Raw genomic sequence first — 17,168 nt, 5'->3', positions numbered from 1 at the left:
CCGTCCTCACCCAGTTTTCGATGAAGATCACCATGATCTTCATCTCCCTCGGCCCCCATCTTCATATCCCAACCCAGAAAACCCAGAAACCCTTCACGAAACCCATGAACCCTAACCCTATTTGAAGAACCCTAACCTATCTAAACCAAAATTTCCAGAACAACAAACAATACACAACAATCAAACATGTAAATCCGGGATCGTAAGCTAAGTGGATTGATCTCGTTACCTTTGGTTCTTGCTTTCAGGATCGTGTATGCTCCGAATCTTCTTATAATCCCCTTCTCCTTCTTTCGTTTGCAGGTGTGAAGACGAAGCTTCTAGTGCTGGGTTCGAGCGGCGCCTCCACTATTTTCCCAGCAAACCAATCCCCTTCATCTGATTTCTCCTTTTTCTTTTATAGCCTAGGGTTTGATTTTGATTAGGAAATCTTAGATTCAATTAGGTTTAGTTTTAGATTTGATTTGTATTTTACAATTCTGAGATTTGATTGTTGTAAATTCCTTGATTCAGATTTTTTAATGAAAGTATTATTATGGTAAGTTTTGATTATGTTCATCATTGATTCAAATTTGTTCACTGAAGATTTGATTAGATTGAGTGTGAATTTGATCCAATTCGTGGGCCTGGGCGAAGATTGAATTAGGGTTTGGGTGGTTGTTGTAGCGGCGGCCATGGAGGTGGCGCTAGGGTTTTCGTTTGTGGGAGAAAGTGAATAGTGGACCCGGGTCGGTTCTGACCCGGTCCATCATGTGACCCACGTCTGGACCAGTACCAAGTCCAATAACCATTTTTTTTGATGTTGCTCTGTGGCCCAAAAACGAAAAAGAACCCAATAACTTCACTAACAATAAACTAATTAAACTAATTCGTTAATAACGCTTAATAATAATATTAATTAATAACAATACTTAAGATAATACTAATAATATCCAAAGTATTAATAATAATTAAATTACTTAAGCAACCCCAATAGACTAATAATTTTAACAATAACTTTATAGTTAACAAGTAATGATATTTGAAGCGGCAGTGACAGAGGCAGTCGTAGATTTGGATGGAGCTGTGTTCATTGTATCATTGGCAGGGTTTGTGGCTGGCACTGTGGCAGGTCTGTTGTTTGTTGCGGTTAGTGGTGTCTTGATCGACCTCATTTTCGGAGGAGGGGGTAAGACGGCACCATCTGTGGAGGGGCTTAAGTTCCATACCACCAAAATGCCCGACGGCATGGCTCTTGCCTTCCAAATTGCTCATGATGGTTTCTAAACTGTGTCCACCTACAAGAAATGTTTGTAATAAATGAATTAAGTTTGTACTCGTCCTGTTCCCTTCTTCTTTCAATAAAACCTTTATTGTCTAGGCAAAAGTTTTGTTGTCTAGCTCAAATGATCTAAATATATATTATGGTTATTATAAAAGATAACCATAATATTAATATTAAAAAGTTGAATAAATAGCTATGGGATAATTCAAAATTCAAAATAAATAGTTAAAACTATTCATAATGATCCGTTTTTATTTATATATTTCAACTACGTAAGTGATGAATATTGTTAAATTTTCAAAAACATTATATTTTAAATATGTCATATATTTATACCAAGTCTAATTATTTATTTGTTTAAAATAAATAATGCCTAACTTATTATATTATATTAAGTTATAAAAATTTAGTGAAAAAATAATCATTTATTTTATGTATAGAACCGTATTTTATGAGTAATTTTTAAATAAATATTTATAGTTATAGTAATTTTAAATAGCAAAATTAATAATACCTCATTTATTTTAAGATAATTTATATTAAAAAACAAATATATATATATATATATATATATATATATATATATATATATATATATATATATATATATATATATATATATATATATATATATATATATATAACAAAAATAACAATTAAAGGCATTAAATTATATGTTCAAAGGCTGTAAATGTGAAAAAAAGACGAATGAAATCTTCTAGGATTACTATTCTTATAAAGTGCATCATTATTTTCTGAGTGATTCAATATCAAAATTTCATCATGCAAAGCAGGTGGATAATCTTCAATTCATTGTATTATGCAAGTTGTAGAAAATAATATATTAAGAGGATTTTCTTGAATAAATAAGTATTTTGTAGTCTAATAATTTTAGTTAAATTAAACAATAAAACATTCTATTAATTTAATTTATTATTAAAATTATTAATAATTTACTTATTGAAAAAATCATATTTTTTACCATAAATTACATTAATTATCTATTAAAAATTGACTATTTAATTGAAATAATTATAAATATTTTATTGGTTAAAACTATTTGAAGGTAGAGATCTTATTTTTGGAAACGTGGGATAGTTGGTATAGAAATAAATAAAAGGCAATGTAATGATTATAAGATTTCAGGTTTTAATGACATAAATAAATGGTGGTGCATTTATTTTAGAATCGTTGGTTATAAAAACGTGATATCAGTACTTTGTATAATGTAAATAATCTTGTGGATAATAATTAGAATTGGAAAACAAAAAGGTTAACCTGTGAATTTATTTAGCGGAAAAAACTTTTAAAATATTATTATTATTTTACATTAATTTTTGAAAAAATATTATTTTTCTGATTAATAATTTAGGTTTGTTAATTAATATCATTTTTATTTTTATTAGGTTGATTAATGTTAATTAATATAATCATTATTAATAATTTATTAATATTAATTACTATGAAAATCAAATAAAAAATAAGTGAAATGGGAAGAGCCACACATGATTATTCACATGTCAAAACAAAATGGATATACCAAAAGCCGTGAATCATTCAAAATTTTATATTACTATACACAAACAACAATTAATTTGAATAGTCAAATATAAAATGGATCAAACAATGTTACAATGTTGCAGAATAATGGTTAGGACTTCTCAAGATATTAGTGATACTGAAAAAAAAAAAGAAGTGTGATATAATAATAAATATTGAGTTTAAGTTTAAATTATAACAAAAATGAGTGATAAAATAAAGAATATTGAATTGATGTTGAAATTATAACTCTTAAATAAAAACATTTGTTAATTAATATATAATAGATATTATACTAATACTAACTTATGAAATAGAAATTTAATTATCTGTATGATTCTTGAACATTATTTAATTTGGATAAAATAAATTAATAATTATATTAAAATTTATTAGTCTCTCCGGTGACAATAAACAAATAGAATTGATTAATTAAGTTAAAAACAAAAATATTTAAACTCACATTTATATAAATGTAAATTTAAAAATATATAGTTAAATATAATCGTTACAATAAAATTTAATTAAAATTTTAAAGGATAATTTAATCTTTTTTTTTATCACACGATAATTTAATCTTTTTTTTTTACTAAAAAGATATTCATTAATTCAAATTAAAAATACATCGATCATTACAAATTCAAGATCGCTAAAAACTGAAAAAGGTGAATCTGTAAACAATCTCGCAACACCTAGGTTAATAGCATGCAACGGCAATATGAAAGTGTCTACAAATATGATAAAATAAAAGTCACCAGAATATTTATAATATTTAATCTTTTAATTATTAATAAATACGTATTTATCAATCTTTAATTTACCAACAAAAATTTAAATCATTGTAATGATTTTTGTACACTATCTCCATACGACCATATTTTAAAAAAAAAAATCATTTACATAAATACATTCCTTGATATGATTTGATAAAAAATAAATAAATATATTTGAGATTATTGATAAATACATAAAAAATACAATACAAAAGCATTCATTTCAATTCCAATTTAATGCTAGACTTTCCGAATATATATTTAAAATACTTCAAATGATTTTGAAGACATGATATATTTTAGTAATCGTATTCTCAAATAACTAAAAGATGCAATCAAACTTTGAATTTATTATAATATATTACTTTCATTGTACACTAGTGTCTTACCCGTGCGTTCGCACGGGTACCCGTCGTTTTCGCGCATTGTGATTGAGGGAAATTAAAGATGATAGGGAAAGATCAATTTTTAGGGGAGAGGTTGATATAATAAGATAAGATGTTTGGAAAAAAATATTTTGCTAATAGTTTGGGTATAAGGGTTGATTAAAAAATGTAAGTTAATAGTGATACCCGTGCGTTTGCACGGGTACCGGTTCTGGCATGTTTATTTTGTTCAATATTGTATTTTTTTATAGAAAAAAGAAAATGATATTATTATTATGATGCATTTCGTTTAGTAAAGATACATAATAAAATGAAAAATGAAATTGATAAAGAATATAATATATATGTTGTAGTAGCAAAATTATAATCGTTCACACGGGTACCCATTCTGGCACGCTAATATTAAGGGAATATAAAAATTAAATAAAACATAATAATGAAATTGATAAACAATAGAATATATATCTTGTAGTAGCTAAATAATAATTGAGTTGGATTGATGCCAAAATTATAACTTCATGTTCTCGTTAATATTCAATATTTTGATTAGTAGCTTCATGTTCCCGTTAATATTTAATATTTTGATCAATAAATTCATGTTCTCGTTAATATTCAATATTTAAATCAATAAACATCATTTTCCCGTTAATATTCCATATTCCGACGAGTAACTTCATGTTCCCATTAATATTCAATATTTTGATCAGTAATTCATGTTTTTGTTAATATTCAATATTTTATTCAATACATGTTCCCGTTAATATTCAACATTTTGATCAGTAAGTTCATGTTCCCGCTAATATTCATTATTTTGATCAGTAACTTCGTATTCCCGTTAATATTTCAAATTTGTTCCCGTTAATATTCAATATGTTGATCAGTAACTTCATGTTCTCGTGAATATTTATTATTTTGATCAGTAACTCTGTGTTCCCGTTAATATTCATTATTTTGATCAATAACTTCGTGTTTCCGTTAATATTTCAAATTTGTTCCCGTCAATATTCTGAAAATTTATCAGTAACTTAATGTTTCGGTTAATATATTTAAAAAAATATATCAGTAAATTCGTGTTCTCTTTAATATTTCATATTTTGTCAATAACTCCGTGTTCTTGTTAATATTTACCCGTTAATATTCAAAATTTGTTCCCGTTAATATTCAAAATTTGAATCAATAACTTAATGTTTTCGATAATATTCAAAATTTTGATTAGTAACTTCGTGCTCCCGTAAAACTCAATATTTTAATCATTAACTTCGTGCTTCCGCTAATATTCAATATTTTGAATATTAACGGGATACCCGTGCATTCGCACGGGTACCAGTTTGGTACGCTCATTTGTTTGAAATGATTTATTTTACATAAAAAAATTAAATAAGATAGTTAAATAAAAATTATATGAAAAAATAAATATGAAGATACAAAAGAAAATTGATACGCTCATTTGTTCCAAAAATATAATAAAAATAAAATGAAAATTTTTAAAAGATATAACAAATCGGTGCCTATAATTCTTTCAAGAATTTTACATTAATATCCTCCTCCGACAGAGATTGAGTCACAGTACTCCCATGTTGGTAAGTCTGTCAAGGAAGATAAGCCAAATAAAGTTAAACACTTATGCACAAATACACATTGTTCAAATACCACGTGTGGAGTATGTCTGTTCAGAAACATTTGAAAGACATATTTAAACTCAAACTAATAGTCAAAACCAACCAAGTGAAAAACGACAAATAATAAGATTATAATTAAGCATTTATATAAAATATATTTAATTATACAACAATGCTATTTATCGCGAGAATTACAATCACGAATCGGTCACGAATCAGCCGCACTTAAAATTCATTGTTTACTTCGTTGTCTTCTCTTCCATAATAATAATCAACCTCACAGTATGTTTTTCATATTCTTTTTATTGTTGATAAATCTATGTTCCCCATCTTAACTTTCAGATTCTAGATAATTAATCTTTTTGTTCATTGGTATTTGAAATTCTATATTTTATTTTCAGAGCATTCTTAGAATCATAGCAAGAAACATGTTTTGTCAACAAATCACATACTACATGAAATTTTATTTGCCAACACAAATTCACCAGGAACAGAAACAACATAAAACATATTTTTAGTTACATCATGATTAGAACTGAGCAATGGAATGCTGAGATATCCATGTTCCAATTCGACATCTATTTCTCAAATTGGGTCTAGATTTTTTTTCTACACTAAAACATATTTGTGGTTAACACACACTACTCCCAAAAATGCAAAGCTAGTTGTGTGAAAACACATCCACACAGACCTTGAGAGGTAAATCCTCTTTTGTCGGCAAAGTTAGATGCCATGGAACTATGGAATGTTGAGTGAAGCGGTTGCAAAGGAGAGAAATAATTGAAAAGAAAATATTGGAGAGAGAAATATAAGAAAGACAAACAATAATAAAATGTGTGTAGAAAAATGTAAAAATAAATAAAACAGACAAGTTGGGGTGCCACGTCCTTTTGCGATGCACTCGTGAAAATAATTTTCGCGATATTGAACTAAATGCGTACTCGTCTTCTCATCTTCCTCCACATCATGGAAAACAAATCCTATATCTAGAGGATATCCAGCTTCATGCATTAGTCCTTCTAACCTCTTCAACTCTGCATATATTGCATCAGAATTTGAGTGTCAAACATCTTCTGCAAGAAATGAATACACTTTGTTGCTTACTTCAACCAACTCCACATTCCCGTGTATTTTCCATGAATTCAGCAAAGTACCGCCTACACCAGAATCTGGCTTAACACTCATATGTCTTATAAGATCATACACCTCATCCAGTTCAAATTTAACCGTCTCTCAACTATGGATTTCAAATTTCTTTTAATAAACATCTACGCGACAACATCTTCAAACCGCAATCGCAACACTCACAACCGCGAATAAAGCCATGGATAAGACCATAGGGTGTGTAAATAGCATTATGCACGGTAACACATGATGCAACAGAATAACTTTCATGACTACATTACATTAAAAGAAGCATAAATAAAGAAAGAAACATCAATACCATGGATCTTGGCATATACAGCATAATAGGGACTAATAACAGTGAGGAAAAAGTATATTAGCATAACAACTATAAGAGAGAAACATATATGTAAAGAAAATAATTAAAGAATATTATACTGAAACTTAATCTAACATATTTTAAATATATACAAAAACAGAATATACCAGTTGGAAACTGCCTTGCTGTCGTGAATGTTGCAGCATTGATTCAAAGCAGGCTAGAAACATCGATAGAAACATTCAGTCTCAGAATACATATTACTTGACGCGATATAAATCAGATTCAAAGCTACGCTATCTGATGGGTGAAGGAGCTGCGACGAACTGAGAATCCGCTCAATCATTCAAACAGATGCCTCAATCGAATCGAACCTCCCCTGGACCCGATCAATGACACCTAACTTAGAATTAACCTGTTGTTTTGAACTCTGCATATTGATACTTTGTTCCAGACTTTGGTTTCTCACAATTAGCAGCCGCACGCGCCAAGATATGCTGAGACATCACACTCTGTAGTACTTTTTGCAAGCAGTTCCAAGATCCACATTGTCTATAAGCAAGAAAAAGTTGTTAAGGGATTTGAATTTTGAACACAATTGTAATTTGTATCAGATAGTAGCAGCAAAAAGATCAACGATATCAACCAAATCCAGCAAAAATATGCCATTATCGAAATATACCAAATTCGCATAGAATGACTAAGTTGAGCTGGCAGGGTATATCATCAAACAAATAGAAAACAAACTATTTGTTGAAATGAAACAATGCAGAGCAACTAAACAGACCTGATGAAGGCAAGGCAAGATATGAAGTACATCTCCGACATTAACCTTCTCCAAGCATACACTGCAGGTGAGATCAAGTTAAACACTGGCACTTAAGGTCTTTAAATCCAAGTTAAACACTGATATGAAAAGCCACGCGTATAAAATCAAAAGGGGAAAGAAACAAATAGGGGAAAGAAACGTTGAAAAAATTTCAAAAGCAATAACGTACAATTGGTGCAAGTTAGATAAGGACTACTAACCTTTTTTCACTTCTTCTATAGGCTTAAAAAAGTCACATCTTCATCATCGCTACTATCATTCTCTTCATTCAAAGAAGTTGAATAATTAGTAAACCGTACCATACATGCATACACACTACCATATTCACAAATATCTGATACTGCAAAAAAAAAAGAATACATACAACAATTCTACCAAAGTTAATACAATCACAATGCGTGAATGCTTGAAAATCTCTGCAGTACTTCTCACAGATCGGTCTCGAATACAAAAAGAGGCCATTGGCTACTATGACATATGCACCTTAGGTTATTCAAACAATTCAATTTTCGGTGTTATGGATACTGATATTGGTCAATATTACAACATCGAAAGCAAAACAGTGGTGGATGATGCATTTAATCAAATAATGCATGGTTTGTTAGATACTTATATTTACAATATAACTGCCATAAGCTCATAATAACTTCTCAAATAGTTTTGAGGTTTAAATAATTACTAACTCAGGAAACACACGTGATTTACAACGAAAAAAATCCTAACCTTCCTTATCATTCCAAAGCTATGCAGCGTAGCTATTTAGAGGACTCTCCAGGTTAGGCTCTGTTGTTCGGAAAAATTGATCAGACAAACACATAAAGGTGACTACAAAACTCATAAAATAAATAAATAACAAACCTTCCAATAGACTTTGAATAGACAGAAGACTAGTTCTACAATCATAAGCCGAAGACCACTTGTCCTATAAATACACGCATGAAAGAAATTAATATTTCATACACATCTACTAATCCTAGGAAGTCTGGGACAAATAATTTGAAAATTCTAAGCAATAACACATAGTTGTATGCTCTTTTGTTGTCCAATTTCATGAATACGCAAAACAAAGAGAGATCTCACTGATTTCCTGTGACTTTCAGCGTCACCAACATCATCATCAATTTTCACAAATGTAACCCTCAGCAACAACCATTAACAGTTCAGAATCAACATCACTGTAACAGAAAACACTGAAACTAATCAACTGTGATATTTTCCCAAATTTCACAAAACACATCAGAAAAAGAAACACTACCAATTCAAGTTCTACCATGGTTGTTTAATGATTTCCCGTGTTTACGATCTTCATTTCCTCATTCAATCTGCATCATTAAGCATCAAACTTTATCTAATTCATTTAACTTTCTGAGAAAATTATCAAAAACATGTATAAAAACTTACTTGAGACACGAATTTATATATCGATTCCCTTTAGTTGCTGCATCAAGCACTGAAACCAAACCACAAACAGGTCATGATTATTATTATTATTCTGAGCGTTATATTTGAGAAAAAAAGGGGAATGAGTACCGGATTCTTAAAGATGACCGACGGCGTCGGTGAAGCATTGAATATGATGTAGTGAGGTGTCGGTGGATTGAGATAGGGACAATCGGAGTGCTTCGAAGACGGAGGTGAAGCTCTGAGCAATGGCGAAGGAATCTCGTTCGACAACTTCAATTGCTTTCAATATTTCTCTGTGATTGTTGGTGTTGAAGGAGCTACCATCTAATGTTAGGGTTACTTCAATTGAGAAAATTAATGGGTGGATTGAAACGATTCTGAAAGCGTTACTTGAATTGCATGAATATAGGAAAGATTGGAAGTGGAAAAGGGAAAACAATAAATCACAATGATTTGGGTGTAAGGGATTTGGAACGTGGATGGGCAGAGAGAGTAAAGAATTTGTAACTGCAAGATCACATGAGCAGTTGATAGTGTGAAACTTCCACAGTTATAACTGCCGCAACACACAATGCAGAGAGAATGATGAGAGAATAATGTGTAACTGCCTAAGCTGATGTGGATTTTTGAGGGAACAGATGCTGATGTGGAAGGTCTTAGGATTGAGCAAATGGTAGACTTTTCTTATATGATAGATTAAAATATTTGATCACGACATTTTGAATTAGGCGTTATAGTGTTTATGGTGATTTATAACTCATTAAATTTATACAAAGTTATGTAGTCAATTTTTTCTTCAATCATACATCTTTTGTATTTGATAAATTAATATCATTAATTATTAAATATCTTTATTTATCATGACATAAAAAAGCTTATTGCTATTTACATTCAACTCTATTAGCATATATGGCTTGTGTCTAAAATGAACTGCTGTTGTACGTGGCTCAACTCTCTTAGCCTCATCATTTACATTCATTTTGACAGGACTGTTATTTGATCAATAGTTTGAGAATTATAGTCCCCTTCTTTGCACCCATCACAACTGCTGCACCTGTCTCAGCTATGGCTAGAATTAAAATTGACAACTTATCCACTTCAGTCGCTTTTAAATTATGAGCAAGCGCAAAGACACGACCCGACTTCAGGGAAAGCAGTTCAGATGGATCTGAAAGGGGAAATTTCACTAGAATAGGGCTTTCAATTGGGACCAACCATCGAACCGCACCTTCATAAATCTCTGAACACAAGAAAAAACAAACTTAATTCCAAGCAAAACCAGAAAGGAAGATATAGATTTGAAACGATAGTTACCTTTGTTACCAAGTTATAAGCACCTTGGTAACCTCGTATCTCAAATGGAGTCAACAATTTCTAAAGTAGCTTTCTTTTGTATTATATGCTTTCCTGCTAGATTAGGAAAAAAAAACTTAAAATGCTGAAATTCTCTTAATACTGTGGAGTAAATAATTGCCGAATATCGAGATGAACTTGCCATTATTCAAAGTTCTGGCAAGTTGACAACAAACAGAACGGTGAGATTCGTTAAGCAGATAATAATAAAGGGAGAGGAAAAAAGAGATGTTTAGAGAGGAGGACCACTGAACAAAGAGTATAGACTATATCCAATACAGTAACAAGACAAAAGCTCAGAACGAAGAAGGATGAAGTGGACAAAATAGATAGAAGGATAGAGTGGTGACATAACAGAATAGGAAACAGGGAACACAATAGAAAAGTGTGAAGAGAAAACAAAGGAATAGAGAGATGCTAAGAAAACTGCAGTCTGCTGGAGATGGGTTTTCCACTATATATCACCTGTAATTTGGAGATGGCTGTGTGAGTAGAAAATGATTTTGACGTGAGATGGCAAAGAAGGGGAACAAATAGAGTGAGTTTAACATGAATGGCAGAAATGTGCAAGCAGCTGGTTCATGCGCAGCTGGGCTCTTCAAACACAAGTTGGCTGTAATGTAAAATGGGTTGTAATTATACATATTTTTCTAACTGATTTTCACCTATAATTCCTCTTTACAATGAAATTAGCAGCTCTATAGGCTATCATATGAAATTACACCTCCAAAGCTGCACTGCAGAAATACATAAAATAGCCATAAAACTAACATATATCAAAAAACATTTAATGTGGTGCAGAAAGAATAAATATGTTCTATTTCCGAATTTCCCTCTACAAAAGCATTGTCATTTCTTTGTTGGTTACTTGTTTGTTTAATTTGTATAGCTTTGTTTTATGTATATTTCTTTCAAGCTCAGCTTTTCATTGATGTATTCTCAACACAGATTAAGTCATTGCTTGCTAACGCAAAAGTTGGAGTTCCCTTTAGTGCACCCGAGAACTCAACAAATACAAATGCTCTTTCAATCAACCCATTTCCTTCTGGGAGTACACCACCGCTTTCACCACGCAGTTCATCTGGTTCTCCACGAACCACGAAGCAGAGAACTAGCCCTTCTTCATTAGGTTCTCCACTAAAAGTAGTCTGTGAATCTGTTAGGAAGACCATTCCTCAGGTATTTGTCATTGTCTTAACTAATTATTTGTTCTTTTTCCTCAAACTTTTTATCGATTATGTCTTGAGTGATTCAACTCCATGTATTACAATTTCTTAACATTACTTTGAATGTTTGCAGTTCTACTTCAAAAATGGACGTCCACCTCCAAATGAAATGGAAAACTATTTCCTGTTTCAAGTTGATAATCGATTTTATGGTCATATGGATGGTTTGCAATTACTTGGTAAGAACATGATATTTGTGGGCTTATTGAGTCTACTATATGCTCAGTTGTGACATTAATATGGAAAATAAATTAGAAAGCTTACAAGGAATTCAAGGACTTACTAAGCTCACTTAAGCTACCTGCTTTTGTTAGTCCCAACTTTATTTTAAATTTTTAAATTTAAGTGTTAATTAGAAAGCTTTGAAACTTTTTATATAGTTTATACACTGCATTTCTTTTTTGAACCAAACTCTCAGTTGCCTAAAAACTAACTCTGGTTGTCCAGTTATAAGGTAAGTAGAGTTTGGCCTATGATTAAATAATGAATTGATGGCTATTGTGAAGTCATATATGATATATGATAGACATACTTAAAATATCATTTACTTTAGTATTATACATTTTAATATATATATTTAGGATATCAAACTTGTCAAATAATAGACAGTACTATATCTAATAGACGATACTATTTTTGATGAAGCAAATCAGACTTGGCTTTTGAGGGATAATCCTCACAAGTATATTACTTTTTAAGGAGATGGCAATGAGAATTTCAACATGGTGGTAAGTTTTCAATATTGTTTTAAGATTTTGACATGTTAATGCTAACACTGTGCATTTGCTTTTTTGAGTTTTTTTAGCTTTGTACTAAGGTACCAATGAATTAATTGGACCAATTCCTCATTCCCTTCGTGACTTGGAACATCTTCTGAAGTTGTGAGTTACCTGCTTAGTTGTTATTATCTTAGAACCTGATATGTTTCTGTTAATAATCGCTTGCATTGTTTTGTTAGAACTCTCAGAAAAAAAGTTTGTTTTGGCTACAGGTTCGTTTGTCTATATATATAAATACATATACCAGTGTTGCTTAAATGCTCCCACTTGTATCATATAGCAGAAACAGTCAACTTTGAACAGATTTTCATAAGATTCCATTTGTTGTAACAATTCCATTTTTTCTGGTGTTAGAGCTTTGACAGTAAAAATGTTAAAAGATGTAATTAACTTATTACTCCCTCCGTTCCTTTTTAAGTGTCGTTTTAGCAAAAAGTTCTTCAACCAAGATAGTAGATTATTTGAGTTACTTTTTCTATTATACCCTTATTTATTTTTCTCTTTCCAAATAAATTCAATCATAAACTCTCTTTTTCCATTACCTAATTGAAAAATTTGAGGTGGAGTTATTGTGAAAATAAGAGTATAAATGACAAATTATAATATTAAATTATAAAACGACACTTAAATAAGAACAAAAAATTATTCTAAAACGACACTTAAAAAGGAACGGAGTAATATATATTGAATTGAATTACACATTTCAATAAAAAAATTAATGTCCACTTGAAAAAGGTGGAAAAGGTTAATTAGAAAAAGAATGGAAACATTTTAAATAATTAAGCAAAGGGAGATTCTACATGGTTGCAGTATTCAATTTTAATTATATTTACTGTCATAAGTAAAAGAGAGGACATATTAAATAAATATTAAGTAAATGGTAGAAGTGTTTGATTTTAAAAAAATATTTTACTGTCTCATATTTAATTTTTTGTTATCTTAGAAAGTTGAAAATAATTTTTGTATCTTATTTCATTTTTATTTTGACAGCAGGTAAAAAAAACCCGTGTTCATTGTATTATATTCTTTCTCGCGATAGATTGTTTTTTGGAGAGAAATAAACGGGTCAAATTAAAAATGAAAAATAATGAATGAATTTTATCATAAATTATAGGATAAACATTGGTCTTCATATGAAGATAATTAATATGGTTAGAATTTTTTAATATGGTTAGAATTTGCTTTTTTTTTGTAAGTCGAATTTTTTTCTATTTGACGACACATTTAACATGTAAAATGATTATTTACCTTTAAAAATTATTTATGAGAATTCAAGATAGTATATTTTATAAGGAATGAAGAAATAAAATAATAGTGTGAAAATAAAAGTAAGGACAGAGGCATACTTCTATACAAAGATTTATAGTCTATAATACTTCAATTTGAATTTTATGATTTTTAGAAAACCAAAACCTTCCGTAAACAATAATTATATTAAGTCATTTATTTTTTTAAAAAAATTGAAGTTGAACTAGATTTTATAGGTCTTGAATTATAAATATTTATAATTAGCATAAACTCACTATTTTTACGGGACGCTATCTTCACACTATCTTTTTTATTTAAACAAAATATTATAAATATTTATAATTATCAGTGATATTTCTAAATATTTATAGTTATTAGTCATATTTATAAATATTTATAGTTATTAGACATATTAAATTTATCATGTTGGTGATTTGATAAATATTTCTTTTTAAATATTTTTAGTTATTAGTGATTTTTATAATAACAATTGTATATCACGAACAACCTAGTCTTATCGAATTATTATTATTATTTTTTTATATAGTTACTATATATAGATTCATTTCATCTATATTATGTTTTGTTAATCTTAAATTAACATTTCTCAATTCGAATTTTTAAACTTCTTTTATTGCGTTTGTAATACATTATTCATCTTAAGATTTGACTTACCCGTGCGGACGCACGGGTCTTCTACTAGTTTGAGAATTATAGTCCCCTTCTTTGCACCCATCACAACTGCTGCACCTGTCTCAGCTATGGCTAGAATTAAAATTGACAACTTATCCACTTCAGTCGCTTTTAAATTATGAGCAAGCGCAAAGACACGACCCGACTTCAGGGAAAGCAGTTCAGATGGATCTGAAAGGGGAAATTTCACTAGAATAGGGCTTTCAATTGGGACCAACCATCGAACCGCACCTTCATAAATCTCTGAACACAAGAAAAAACAAACTTAATTCCAAGCAAAACCAGAAAGGAAGATATAGATTTGAAACGATAGTTACCTTTGTTACCAAGCTATAAGCGCCTTGGTAACCTCGTATCTCAAATGGAGCCAACAATTTCTAAAATAACAGAACAAAACAACATTCATTCAACATAGATAAATAAACATACACACACAGTAGATAAGCAAACTATGATTCTTCACCCTATCACTTCGATGAACATAGCGAATTTGAGCTATGAAAGGCTCCTCCGTACCAATGATCCTAGAATAATACATACCGAATGAGCAAGAAATAGACACCAAAAAAACTCCAAAAAAGCCATGAAACAGGATAATGATAGAACTTGAAAAAGGATAATGCTCTGACCTATAAATCCAAGAAAAAAAGGTACTTAGCTTGAAAAAGGATAATGCTAGTTCCTGAAACAGACATTTAAAAAGACAATCATGACATACTTAATATTGATGAAAGAAAACAATTACCATCATGGATGTGCAAATTGAAAATAAACAGCCCTTTCTTAGAATCAAGCATTGGCAAGATTAAGATTTCTGTTGGCTGCAACTCAAAGATTAAAAATGTGAGTAGGAATAAAAATCTATCGAGCGTTAGTGAATAATATGAATAATAAAAATCTACTTACATTTTGTCTGTTCCAAGAATTTTGTCTGCACTGCCTTAGGTACTATCATAGTGTTAAGGCAAGTTGTCCCAAAATCTACTTACATTTTGTCTGCACCAAGCATTTTGTCTGCACTGCCTTGGGTACCATCATAGTGTTAAGGTATGTTGTCCCAAAATATGCACCTGTCACATAATTGACTTTATTATAAAAACATTAAAAGTGACATCTAACTTTCATCATTTAGCCTATTATTTCGTAATACCTATTTGCCTTTATGAGTATTTGAAATAAAAGATAAAAAGAATTTGTTCTTTAGAGCAAAATCCCACAAAATCCTATATATTGCAACTATTTAAGTTAACTAAGCACACTATTCAACTTTATATAAAAGATTGTCAAATTTGTTCATCATGATTTACGGTGATATTTCAAATCATTTGATCCTTGTAAATTAAAAGAAGCTTAGAACGGATCTTCCTGGTATGACCAAGTTATGTTTGTATTGGAATTCCAAGTTACATAAGAAAGTCATTTAGCATCACTAACATACTTCCACATTCAATCAGGCTGCTCATTAATATAAATAATTTCTTATGACATATATGCATAATTATACCAATCGAGCAAAAAAACAATACTGACAGAAGAAGTTTATGTGGAATTAACAACATGAACTGTGCTTTGGCCTACTTTTATAATATGATCAAAACCTGCCCAAAAAATCTAAAATTGAATAAAAATAAATAATGATTTAAACAGATATTTTATAAATCCATCATTGCTCTTTTGGTTTAACACAAACAAATTAGTATCTGCTATTTAAACATGGATTATGAGTTCTCCCCTGCTCTTTCAATTTTCTCTCAAGCTCCATGATCTGAAGAATAGAAAACAATGAACACCAAATGGGGGTCATTGAAAATATCTAATCAACATAAATTTTGATAACCAATGAAACACAATAAATAAAGAAAAATTGAATTAAGGCACCAAGGTGTTGATCCAATTCTTAATCTTAGTTGTTCCTGAGAATGAAAGAAGTTCTCATTATTTTCAATAATCAAAGAAATTTAAAATAAACACTTAAATTGAAAGAAGATGCATAAGTTTTATAGTGCACTGTCAACACTTAAATTGAAAGAAGATGCTTAACTTTGTTGCATTTTACTAACTCTCCACATCCTCAAATACTTTTATGGCTTCTATCCATCAAGAATCACTGGAGTTATCATCAATAATGTCTTCATGAACAAATAACATGAATCTGAAAAATCAGGTCATGAAAATGAAAATGTCAAAAGAAAAAAAAAACAGAAAAGTAAAAACAAATGAACAAAGATTCATAAGTTATAACAGAAAAATTTAAATCATGAAACCATTTGAAGTAAGACTCACACTACACCATATCAAAACACATACATTGAAAACTGTGCAACAACCATGAAAATGGAAGATGTCAAAACATAATATAATATGCAAACTTATTTCTACCTCTAAATACGATTTGAACAAAAACTCAACAAAGTGATTAATCAGGAAAAACTTTAGAAATTTTCATTTCAAAACAACAACAACAAACAACCAAAATATATAAAAAAGAAGAAACCCCACTGAAACATGATTTTTCCCTAAAAACTTGATTTTTCCCTAAAAAAATCAAGAACAAAGCATTCACTTAAAAAATACAATCTTTCGGTGCAAATTCAAGATCTGTCTACAAAAA

The 17,168-nt window shown here is 30.0% G+C and overlaps 1 long non-coding RNA gene across 2 annotated transcripts; it reads right to left on the bottom strand.

The window, feature by feature from the left end:
- Positions 1-7,201: 7,201 nt before the first annotated feature.
- LOC131639649 (uncharacterized) lies at positions 7,202-9,308 on the bottom strand. 2 transcript variants are annotated; one of them, XR_009295013.1, is made up of 8 exons: positions 9,256-9,308; positions 9,110-9,176; positions 8,935-9,029; positions 8,713-8,776; positions 8,578-8,637; positions 8,055-8,116; positions 7,813-7,873; positions 7,202-7,577 (listed from the first exon to the last, which is right to left on the bottom strand). It is a non-coding gene; the product is annotated as an uncharacterized LOC131639649 (long non-coding RNA). The 2 variants fall into 2 exon arrangements; XR_009295012.1 differs by having other exon boundaries at positions 8,713-9,029.
- Between the last annotated feature and the right edge of the window lie 7,860 nt (positions 9,309-17,168).

This window comes from Vicia villosa, unplaced genomic scaffold (assembly GCF_029867415.1).
Source record: "Vicia villosa cultivar HV-30 ecotype Madison, WI unplaced genomic scaffold, Vvil1.0 ctg.002727F_1_1, whole genome shotgun sequence".
Lineage (NCBI taxonomy): Eukaryota > Viridiplantae > Streptophyta > Magnoliopsida > Fabales > Fabaceae > Vicia > Vicia villosa.
The sequence above is the reverse complement of the archived record's forward strand: the minus strand, read 5'-3'. Positions and strand labels throughout refer to the sequence as shown.